Below are 13,307 nucleotides of genomic sequence, written 5' to 3' on the forward strand. Positions count from 1 at the left end.
AACTCAAAGAATTTAAAAGAAAACTATTTATCAATAAAGGTCTCTAGAAGTAAATACATGATAAAGAATACATTTGAGTTCTATATTTGACCTCATGTTAAAAAATAGAAAATCATTATGATAACAATATTGTCTATCATAAACAATTTATGTGGAAGAAACTGATAAATAATTAATTCTAAGTATGTTTATTAATTGTTTTGCCAGAGAATAAGGTTAGAGAAATCTGGAGAAGAAATTGTTTGTCATGTGGCAACAGATGATTATGGTGCCTTTGAGAAAAGGCCACTGTCCCCACAAATACGCACATACATGAGGTGGAGGGGGCATTTGAAATTTGAAAGCAGGACAAACTCTTGCCTTTTTCTTTGCCTATTCTGGGAGACTAGCATTTATAACACTCACTATAAGTGAACAGAAGATTTTTTTTCCCCAAAACAAACTAGTATCCTTTTCATGGTGAGTTGGTAGACAATGATTGAAAAGCCTCCTGATAGCCAGCTGCTCTGAAATCCTCTCAGAGTGGAATAGCAGCAAGTAATAGTCCTGAGAGTGAACAATAGGCCAATACTTTTCTCCTCAGGAAAAGGACATGAAAAATTTTCACATTTCTCCTGTGCACACAGAGAACAGCCTGAGTTAAGTCAGAATGTGATAGATGAGATCCGAGGCATATCCCAAACACATCAACAGTGGCTCCCCTTTCACTTAAGGATCAGGATTAGTGTTGAGCTTCTACTGGTGTGTAGATCACTGTATGCAAAAGAACACAGCACAAAACCCGCCTTCAGGACAGATGTCTAACAAGGAAGGCGGATCAAAACATTATGTACAGAAAGTGAGCTGGCACTCTAAGGATGGACATGTGCCTTAGAGAGATCACACCCCCCCAAATGATAATGATAATGGGATGAGATGCCGGGTTTACACACACACACACACACACATACACACACACACACACACACACGTATAGCCACTTACACTTGAATTTCAGATAAAATATTTTTGTATATTACCCAGCAGTGGCATTGCATAACACACTACACACTTGAATATATCTCATTATTTATTTGAAATTCAAATTTCACTTAGTGCCCTGTGTTTTGCCTAGAAACCATAAGATAAAAAAGGATTCCCAGAAATATAACCTCTTGCATTATGATCTAAAAGCCAGAAAGTGGGAGAGCATGAGCCATCTTTAGACAATGCTGTCTGCAGACACTGATCTTGCTATAGCACAGTGTAAATTTAAGCCCTAACTCTAGTGGTATGTCTAAGCACATTTTATTGTATCCAAATAATAGCTGACGATGTGGAAAAGTAAACAAGGATGAGGTAGTAAAAATATGTGCATCATAGGCCATCTTGGTTAAAAAAAAGCAAATGTTAACAAGAATTGACTTTGTTTTCCCTACTGAGTTTTGTAGGTTAATTAAAGAAATAAACTTGCAACAGATTGACAGGAATAAATGCATTCACGCAAGTTAGATTTAATATCACAAGCATAAGAGCACCATAGGAAAAGGACTGAATGTCCACAAAATCTGAAGATGTATGAGTTTGCAAGAGAGAAGAGAGAGGGTAGATGACAAATGGATTCTCTTCTCTGCACTTTTGACAAGTTCTCTTTCCTGGAAGATGAAACTCTGGGGCAAGGTTCTCAGAATAGTGCCCTTCCTGGAAGACCAGTAATCAGGAAGATAAGCATAGACCAGAGAAAATATCCTTTGAGTTTTTCTTCTCTTTCAAATGCCTTGCACTTTAAATATCACTAGGGACAACTGACATACTTTGGGCACCATGCCATAGCCTAAACTCTCTTATAGTAATGGTTCAGTGTGACATATTATTTCTACCATGATACTAAAGGAATCTAGATGGTGATGAGGTCTGCTTTCCATGTAGGCAAACTACTGATGTCATGATGACACTGGGGACAAGGGACAGGTGACTTCTAAAACTTTTCCTTCTACAGCTTTCCCTTGGTTTTATCTTCAGAGATTCGTGAGTACTATATTTAGATCACATTAGGATTCAGTGGTGTCTACAAAAGAGAAGTCAGGACTCTTCCTCTCCATTTTGACGTGAACACACAGGTAAAAAACAGGCTCCTACGACACAAGACAAAGGCTTTCACAAAACACCAAATCTGCTATTACCTTGATGGATAACCTGCTCTGCAGGATGGTGAGAAAAAAAAGTTCATTTTGCTTTTAAATGTAGTTGGCTATGATAATTTCTTATAAGCTGAATAAGTTAAGACATATGAGTACCCTGCTTATAAGTAGATACATATGTACATACACATAATCTTTTATATACACAAATAAGCATGTTTATACACACATCAAGGCTTGCTTATAAGGAACTAGCTTAAGTACTATGGCATTAAAGGTCTCCAAATTCTATAAAGTGCTTGTGACTTTGTAGACCCACGAAAGCCGAGTGATGACAGTATGAGTGTTAAGTCCAGAGTATCAGAGGAGAGCTGAGAATGTAATTCACATTAGATGACCCTAGGAAGGTGAAGTCATGGACAGAAGACAGTGGACATCCCAGGTGAAAGTTTGTGCTCCAAGATATCACTTTGAATTTAAGAAGAAACATGGTTAGTACTGACTCAAAAACCTACTCAGCTAAACATTTTAGGTGATATCATTCCTCACAAATTCTACCATACATAAAATATCAGAGCACAGTCAGCATAAGAATGGCTTCCATTTCCCTTATAGCAAGAATTATCTTTGTTATCAAATTGTGTCTGTAAATATGGCTTCTTTGGTTTGTTCTGCCTCTGTTGTCCCATATTTACACTTTTCCTAACAACCACTTGTTATTTTTCACTTGCTTCTTAAATTTTTTTCAATTTCTTTACTCTTTCCCCAAGTGAAATGATTCAGCCCATACAATTGGTCAACTCCTTGCACACATCTAGGGGCACCACTTTAAGGTACTTTAAGGTACAGGGAGTCACTTTAACTCTGGAGACTCAGAGATTAAAATACACAATCTATGTTGGATATAAAAGTGAAAATGCAAAATGCACTATTCTTCTCCACCCAGCCTGCTTCTCAAATGTTGACCCTTTGTATGCAATAATAGTTACATACGTCCTTCTGGTCAGCAAGGTACCTCCTTTCCCACACTCTCTTATCATCCTGAACTCCCACTCAAGTTCATGGAATTGGGTCAGCAAAAGCTGCAAGCTCTTGCTTGGTGGACCAAATTTTTCTGTTGTATAACTTTTCTCTTCATTTACTTAGCATAGACCAAGCAGAACCTGGGGTCTGACAAGGAGCAGAATCTCACAAGGGGCTGGCTAACAGCAAGAGAAAAGAGACTGAGCTCTCTGTCCTGCACATCACATTCTTAGTCTTTTCGACTCTACATGTCTTTCTATGGCACGAACAATTCAGTTTTCCCTCCTTATCCCTTTAAATATGCATTCCTTATCTCACAATTGTGATTTTTCTTTGCTCCATTAGAGTTAATAATTTTTGTTTCATACTAAAAATAATGAGTTCATGTAATCTGGAGTAATATGGGTTCTTACTTAATTAAACAAGGTTCTGAGGCAGAAAGTGACTCAAACCATGTTTCTGTGACACATTCAGCCAGATATCAGGAAGTTTGTTGTGCTAGTGGAGGCTCTGCCAGGAGCTATGGTGAACACAGCTTTCTCTCTCATGGTTTCTGTGAAGCTGACAGTAAGGCCAAACATTCATCTAAAGGTAGTGAATCCCGTCTACAATATCTTTTCATTATTTTGTGACCATTGATTTATTCTGCTCTCATAGGAAGAAGACCCTCTTATTGTAAAGCAACATTTCTAGCAATCCAAGCTAAGAAGGTGTGCTCACTCATGAACTTCTCAGGTTTTAGCAAAGCAGGCTCTAGGAGAAGTGTATCTTCTGTGAACACTCATCTGGGCCCACAAAGCTGCTGCAGTAATTACCCAAAGTTGAGATAGCCAGTGCTTGATGATAATAAGAATGAAATAGGCCAAAGGCAAGAGCTGTGATATGAACTTTTGAGATTTCACATACCTTACCATGATGTTAGTCAGTTTCCTTAGTTGTTTATCAGGAATAATTTCACTTCATAGTTGTTCCAGGGTAAAAGATCAGATTTGAACTTTAGACCTTCTAAGTAGTAGAGCAGTATTGGTTTGGTTTGTTGTTATTCAACTCCCTCAAATCACTGATCTGAGCCCCCCATCTTCTTTTGTTTGATTCACTCACTTACTGAAGTATTTATTGAGCAAGTCTTCCTGTGGATGGAAATTATTTTTCTCAATTTTGAGATCTTATACTGATTGTACTCAATGTTATGTCTACTAGGGTTTCGTTAGTGTCTTATAATTAATTAACATGGTGTCCATTTAAAAGAATAAACCAGATACATAATAATTACAGTAGTGATTCCATTTTTAACTCAAGAGCAAAAAGTTGGAAGCTAGAATTTTGGGTTAAGAGAGTGGCATCCTGGTGAAACAAGGATTTGGGACTTTGAAGTTTCTACGAGTCATTTGAGAGGTAGTCTATAAACATTCCTTAATAGTCAGTATGGACAGCTTGGATTACAGCTTCTAGGTTCCCTTCCCTTTGTAGAATAAAAGGAAAACCTAAATCCCAGAACTTTATTGCCTCCCGAGTTTCTTTCCTCTATTGAGATACATTCTCAAGTCCTTTCTCCATACTTATAATAGAGCATCAATAGCTAGGAGTCTAAACCATAAGCAGGCTTGGTCACAAATAGGGGCTTAAAAATGCAACACAGTTTGAACAGCTCATGAGCATAGACAAATCAACTCTGTAATGATATAAATAGAATAGCTTTTGAGACCATTGAAACCTGCATGGAATATATGTAAAGAAAAGAAGAGTTTGAACTTAAACCTAAGTTCATAGATGATAAACCCAGAGCATTGCTATGTGTCCAGCCTTGGTCACATGAAAAGCTTAGAGAGCAGAGCCCAAAGAAAATGACATAGTTATGGGGAATCTTTGACAACCAATTATCTTTAAGAGGTGGGACCAAGTTAAGGTGTGGCTTTCTGAGAAAAAGGTGTGGGACCTGAGAAAAATGCTGCACGGCCCAGGTGCGCTCTCTGTGTGGTTCCCTCTCAGCACAGCTGAGCTTGGACTTCTCGTTCCTGTGTTGTGAGTGTGCCCTTTATAATAAATAAAAATATAATTGTTTTATCTTTTACCTAGCCTGGCTATTCTTGACCTTAGATAATTCAATAAGCGAGCAACCTTCTGTGAGGCTGATGGATGTCAAAGTGTCTGTCAGTACACAGAGGGGCGCAGAGAAAGCTGTATCCATGTGGACAGTTGCAACAACAGGTGAGGATTGCCTATGTTTTAGTTTACATTCCTACTAGAAATTTCATACATGTTCTCATTTTACATGCTTGCTTACTTTATCTAACTGAACTTCAGTATCACTGTAAGAGAACTTTTTCAAATTTCAAAAATAGATGAAGTGCACAAAACCAGTGTAGCAGAAGTTGTATTTTGGGTCTGGAATGACATCTAAGACCACCAATGTTTACTCATTATTCCTTCCTGCCTTACAATTTGGAACAGTGAAAAATATTTCTATACAATAACTCAAGGAAAAGTTTTAATATTGTAAATTAAATAAAGTTTCCAAATACTTCCAGGTTCAGCCAATCACTTTGTATCGCTATCAACTATTCCTGAAAGCATATATAGTGATGGGTGTTGACTCCTTATAGCTTTTTTAAAGAGAAAATTCATGATATATTATTAAATATGATGAAGATCTAGTAAAAGTCACCTGTAATTAAGTTCCCTTACATTATTCCCAACTGAAGACAATAGACTCAAAAGAAAGTTGCTTGTCTCTTAGGTTTTGTGGCCCTGGAAAATCAACATACAGTGATTTACTAAAACATGAAGAGAGACATACATGGATCTAATCTACATGGAAAGCAAAAAAAAAAAAAAGACAAGATCTTTTGAGTAAATTAGGAGCATGGGTACCATCAGAGAGTCAAAGGGGGGGGGGAAGGGAGGGGAGGCAGACGCGGCGGAAACGGGCGCAGACGCAGTGGACATGGGATGGTCCAAGCACGAAACAGTGAAGCCCACACTGAGAGCAGATCACCCCACTACAATTAAATCAAGTAGATTTTGGGGGGGCTGGCCTGCAGAGTGGTAGGCCTTATATTGACGAGGTACCCTGGTGAACGGGGAGTCTGGTCCTGTCCCTGAAGACCCTCCTGAGTGGGGAGAGTGTTCTTGGCCCATGGTGGGACCCAGGAAACGGAGCAGGGGCATTCCCTGACCTCCTTGACTCCTGGTCAGTCTGCGAGGGCTGCTCCCCTTTGCTGGGGCTGCTCCTCCTCTGCTGTGATCTCTCTCTCCCTGGCCCTTCCCAGCTTGCACCCGGGACCTGCTTCATTCTCCCTCCATTCTGTGGGGCCGCAGGATCACCCAGTTCAGCCTGTTTGGGCACTGGGTCGGGTGCTCGGGGCAGAGGGCAGCAGGAGTTTCTTTGTTTTGGTGGCTGGCCTGCAGAGTGATAGGGCTTTTGTTGGTGAAGTCCCTGGTAAACAGGGAGCCTGGTCATGTTCCTGAACATCCTCTGAGTGGTAAGAGGGATCTTGGCCTGCAGCAGGAGCCAGGAAACAGAGCGAGGGCATTTTGTAAGCGGGGCCCCTGGCCAGCAGGGAAGCATCATCCTGTTTTAAAAGACTCAGTAGATAGCATCAATAGGAGGAGATGGGCAGGCATCAAGGCAAGAATTCACCCAAAAATCTGAAAAACAATATGAAAACACCAGAACCCAATGATCTTACAACAGAAGGACTTGAACAACCTAATCCAGAAGAAGTGGGAAAAAATTGACTTTATGAAAGCAATAGAGTTCCTTAAACAACATGTAAAAAATGCCCTTATAGAAATGGATGAGAAGTATAACAAAAAGTTTGAAGAAATGAATAAATACATAAATGATACCCTGGGAAACCAAGAAAAAATGATCAAACAGGTAATGGAAACAGTTCAAGAATTGAAAACTGAAATGGAAACAAGGAAGAAAACACAAACTGAGGACCAGCTGGATATGGAAAATCTAGGTCAAAGAGCAGAGACTACAGAAACAAGCATAATCAATAGAATACAAGAGATAGAAGAAAGAATTTCAGATTCTGAGGACACCATAGAGAAAATAAACTCACTGATCAAAGAAAACAGCAAAGCCAACAAACTCTCATCACAAAACATTCAAGAAATATGGGACACAATAAAGAGATCAAACCTAAGAATAATAGGGATAGAAGAAGGAGAAGAGTCACAGCTCAAAGACCCAAAAAATATTTTTAACAAAATTATAGAAGAAAACTTTTCCAAAATAAAGATATTCCTTTGAATATTCAAGAAGCATACAGAACACCAAATAGACTGGATCAAAAAAAAAATCCTCTCACCATATAATAATAAGACACAAAATAGACAGATTAAAGAAAGAATATTAAGAGCTGCAAAGGAAAAGGTCAAGTAACCTATAAAGGTAAAATGAACAGACTTACACCTGACTTCTCTATGGAAACCATGAAAGGCAGAAGGTCCTGGATAGAGGTACTGCAGAAAATAAGAGACCATGGATGCAAGCCCAAACTACTATACCCAGCCAAGCTATCGTTCACTATCAATGGAGAAAACAAGACATTCCAGGATAAGAACAAATTTAAACAATACAAAGCCACAAATCCAGCCTTACAGAAAGTAATAGAAGTAAAATCACAACCCTAGGAATCCAACATTGCCAACACTGCCTACAATAACTCAGGCATCAAACGACCCTTCACCAGCACAACTCAAAGAAGGGAAACACACAAACTCTACTACCAAAAACAATAAGAATACCCAAAGTAAACAACCACTGGACATTAATATCACTTAATATTAATGAACTCAATTCACCTATAAAAAGGCACAGGTAAAGAGATTGGATGCGAAAACAGGATCCAAAATTCTGCTGTTTTACAAGAAACACATCTCAACCACAAAGACAGGCATCTACTCAGAGTAAAGGGTTGGGAAAAGTTTTTTCAAGCAAAGGGTCCTAAGAAAAAAGCAAGTGTGGCCATACTAATTTCTGACAAAACTGACTTCAAACTAAAATCAATCAGAAGAGATCTAGATGGACACTTTATACTCATAACAGGAACAATTCATTAGGAGGAAGTCTTTATCCTGAATATCTATGCCCCTAATATAAAAGCACCCACTTATGTAAAAGAAATATTACTAGAACTCAAGGCAGACATCAAACCACACACACTATTAGTAGGAGACTTAAACACACCTCTCTCACCATGTACAGGTCAATCAGACAGAAACCTAATAGAGAACTAAGAGAATTATTAGAGGTAATGAAGCAAATGGAGTTAACAGACATCTATAGAACACTCCAACCAAATAAGAAAGAATATACCTTCTTCTCTGCAGCTCATAGAACCTTCTCGAAAATTGACCACATACTCGGTAACAAAGGAAACCTCCAAAGATACAAAAAAATATCAGTGTCCACCTGTGTCTTATCAGATCACCACAGATTAGAGTTAGAAGGCAACAATAATGCTACCCCCAGAAAGCCTAAAAAATCATGGAAACTGAACAGTCAACTACTGAACCACACCTGGGTCAAGGAAGAAATAAAGAACGAAATTAAAGTCTTCCTTGAATTTAATGAAAATAAAGAGACAACATACTCAACCTATGGGACACGATGAAAGCAGTTCTAAGAGGAAAGTTCATAGCACTAAGTGCCCACTTAAAGAAAGTGGAGAAAGCATACATTGGAGACTTAACAGCACACTTGAAAGCTCTAGAAAGAAAAGAAGCAGATGTTCCCAGGAGGAATAGAAGACTGAAAATAATCAAACTGAGGGTGGAAATCAACAAAATCGAAACACAGAAAACAGTCCAAAGAATCAATGAAAGAAAAAGTTGGTTCTTGGAGAAAATCAACAAGATCGACAAACCCCTATACTAACTAATTAAAGGCAGAGCGAGAAGATACAAATAAATAAGATCAGAAATGAAAAGGGGGACATAACCACAGACACAGAGGAAATCCAGAGAATCATTAGATCTTACTACAAGAGTCTCTATGCCACAAAACTGGAAAATGTAAAAGAAATGGACATTTTTTTAGATGAGTACCATATACCCAAGTTAAACCAAGACCAGATGAACAATCTAAATAGACCTGTTAGTCGCAAAGAATTAGAAACTGTTATCAAAAATCTCCCTTCCAAAAAAAGCCCAGGACCAGATGGTTTCAATGCAGAATTCTACCAGAACTTCCAAGAAGAACTAATACCTATACTCCTTAATGTATTTCACAATATAGAAACAGTAGAGTCATTGCCAAATTCCTTTTATGAAGCTACAATTACCCTGATACCAAAACCACACAAAGACTTAACCAAGAAAGAGAATTACAGGCCTATCTCACTCACGAACATCGACGCAAAAATTCTCAATAAAATACTGGTAAACCGAATCCAAGAACACATTAGAAAAGTTATCCATTATGATCAAGTAGGCTTCATCCCAGAGATGCAGGGCTAGTTCAACATATGCAAATCTATGAATGTAATCCACCATATAAATAAACTGAAAAAAAAAAAAACATATGATCATTTCATTAGATGCTGAAAAAGCATTTGACAAAATTCTTTTTTTTTTTTGTTTTTGTTTTTCCAGACTGGGTTTCTCTGTGGCTTTGGAGCCTGTCCTGGAACTCTGGAACTAGCCCTGTAGACTGGGCTGGTCTCGAACTCACAGAGATCCTCCTGCCTCTGCCTCCCGAGTGCTGGGATTAAAGGCATGCACCACCATCGCCCGGCGCATTCGACAAAATTCAACACCCCTTTATGATAAAGGTCTTGGAGAGATTAGGGATACAAGGGTCATACCTAAATATAATAAAAGCTATTTACAGCAAGCCGACAGCTAACATTAAACTAAACGGAGAAAAACTCAAAGCCATCCCACTAAAATCAGGAACACGACAAGGCTATCCACTCTCTCCATAGCTCTTCAATATAGTGCTTGAAGTTCTAACAATAGCAATAAGACAACATAAGGGGATTCATATTGGAAAGGAAGAAGTTAAGCTTTCATTATTTGCAGATGATATGATAGTACACATAAGCGACTCCAAAAACTCTACCAAAGAACTCCTACAGCTGATAAACACCTTTGGTAATGTGGCAGTGAAGGCGCAAGTCATAAACAATCCCACACCAGTTTGGAATTGTGATTAATAGGGTGGTATTTATTTAAAAGGGAATAAACTTACAAATCACTGTCCCAGACAACAGCCCTCTATGCACGCAATTAGGAAGAAGTCTAGTCGCTGGAACCAGAGCAGGAAGTAAAGAGAGAGAGGAGGGAAGTGGCCGCTTTTTTTAAAGGGAAAGATACCACGCCCCAATGGGCTGGTATCTTGGCGGCTATTGGCTGGAGGAGCGGAAGGACCTCCCGCAACACCTCCCCCTTTTATTTAAGTAAGAGAGTTCTAAACCTACTATGAAATTATATACAATAAGTACAAATATCCTATTCTAACTATCTTAGGTCTTATATAATAAATAGCTTGGCTAAGTCATGAGTCGAAAGTAACTACATTTATATAGTCTTCAACCCCATCGAAGATCTGAGAAGGGAAATAATGTTACCTGAGTAATTAGGAAGTGCAATCAAACAACTTCTAAAACATGCAACAAATCACAGAGACAACTAGCTACCTGGGCAATCACCCAAGGTCACGTTTGCAGCGTTGAAGCAACCAACTTTGGCTAAGGCCTAACATAACTGACACACCATTTTCAAAGGCAAGAAACTTGTCAAAACTATCTTACCCTGTCTTGGCAGGATATGACAGTCCTGTTTTTTCCATTCACAGATACTCTGTATTTCTGTCAGTGGTTGAGGTATGGGCATTTCTTTACCCAAAGGCCAGTTCAGCCAAGAAGAAAGGCTCCAGGTGGAGTGTCTTTGGTGCTCAACATTCTCTCGGGAATAGAGCGGTGTTGCCAGGAGCAATTGTGTCTCACTACCACAAAACTCTGAGTTAGATTAAAGGCCATTTTCTACAGCTCTTTGAAGAGGTTGAAGATTATCTATCTATACTGAGTATAATCTCTATGTGTCTAAAGAACCTGATTAGTCTAATTATAAATGACAAACTTAGAATACTATTAATCTATATAATTCTCAATACCTATCTAACTTAAAGACTAAGACAATAAACAACTGTGAAACAAATGAGGACAATGACCTCCAAATATAAACAATGTACAAATATACATTGCAGTATGGTAAATGTATATCAATACACAAGCAATATGTAAATATCTTAATCAGAGGTAGAAATGTACACTGCAATATGGTAAATATATACAATATATATCAATACAATATATGTCAATACATAAAAAATGTTTTTAAACAGAGGTAGAAACATGCATGCATACAACAGTCAATATAATTTCACTTTGTATCAATATTTAAGAATCGATACCAATACATTTGTCTCAAAACAATAACTCACAAGTACCAATCTATTATCCCTCTTTTTTTTTTTTCAAATGTTCCCTGAGCTTATTATAAAATTCCTTCCCCAACCCTCAACCATATACCAATTTATAATCAACCCCTAAATGATGTCCCTAAACCCAAGGGCAAACTTTACTGGGAGAGGGGACGTCGTCCTCTAGAGTTACTTCCAGCTGTCATGGGGGCGACGTTCTTTCTGGGGGATCCTGTGAGAGTAAAATGATGGTTAAATTTCAAGATCGATGTCTTTTAAAATTGCAAAGAGTCTCTGAGTATTTTGTGCAGGTCTGGCCAGAATGTTGTATAAGAGGTGCACCATTTCAGCTAACCAAGTTGGGATCGTCTTGTGCAGCTGGTACCCAAAACAGGTCTTGTAGTAGCGCTATCAGTATCATGACGTCATATCTACCAGGTGGAGTCGTTGTTATGGGGCCCCATCTTCTTCCTGGAAACTTTAAATGTCACTTCAGGAAAAACTCATTGTTCATTGTGAAAAACTTAAACATTAATCATATAGACATACACACACACACATATATATATATATTCAATGAAAGGAATGATAGATATATTCAATGAAAAGTATGATAGATATGAAGAAAAGCAAAGATGTTTTCTAAACTCATATTTCTTTCTGTCCCCTATCATGGCTCTTGACATGAGACAGAAACTCCAGAAACTCTGGGTTTTTCTCTTACCAACAGGCTTGGAATTGGAGAGGGACTGAGCCAGAGTCCAACTTCAAAACCAGCTCTATAAATTTAGAAATATGGTTTAGTATATTTTACTTACACAACTTATTCAGTTTTCTTGATAGTTCCTATTGGGCAGGTATTTTTCCATCTGTCAGTATCCAAACATCCAGGATCCCTTGAATTTTTCAAAGATGAGTGTTTTCCTGTGGAGATAAGAACAGAACCCTGCCCCCATTCTATATGTTTTTCTTACCCCCTGTAGGAATATCATCATTGTGGATGAGTTGTCATTTCTCCTTTCCAAGAGGTTTCTCCTCTTCAAATCGAACCTTTATTAATTTTGATGGTATCCACAATTTTTCTTCTCCTGTGGAAACAAGAGCAAAACCCCTTCCCCAACGTAGCACATCTCCTGGCTTCCATTGAGAGGTCAGCACATCTTTGAAATAAATTGGTTGATTTAGTTCAGCAGACTTTTCCATTATCCAATGTCTTTCTGCTGCTGTCGTTCCTTTCTCATTAGCGTTAAGAAAATTCAAGGTCAATAAAGCATTATGTAATCTATTTCTGGGAGTATTTTCGGTCCCTTTCTGTTTGTTCAGCATATCCTTTATAGTACGATTTGATCTTTCTATAACTGCCTGACCTGTGGGATTATGTGGTATACCTGTAATGTGTTTTATATTATAATAAGCAAAAAAGCGTTTCATTTTCTTAGATACATATGCTGGACCATTGTCTGTCTTTATTTGTGCAGGTATTCCCATGATGGCCATAACTTCCAATAGATGTGTGATTACTGAATCAGCCTTTTCTGAACTCAGGGCAGTAGCCCATTGAAAACCTGAATATGTGTCTATGGTGTGGTGTACATATTTTAATTTACCAAATTCCATAAAGTGGAACACATCCATCTGCCAGATTTCATTTCTCTTAGTACCCTTTGGGTTACTCCCTGCAGGCAACGGTGTTTGATTATAGAAGGAACAAGTAGGACATCTCTTTA

This window comes from Chionomys nivalis, chromosome 6 (genome assembly GCF_950005125.1).
Source record: "Chionomys nivalis chromosome 6, mChiNiv1.1, whole genome shotgun sequence".
NCBI classification, from domain to species: domain Eukaryota; kingdom Metazoa; phylum Chordata; class Mammalia; order Rodentia; family Cricetidae; genus Chionomys; species Chionomys nivalis.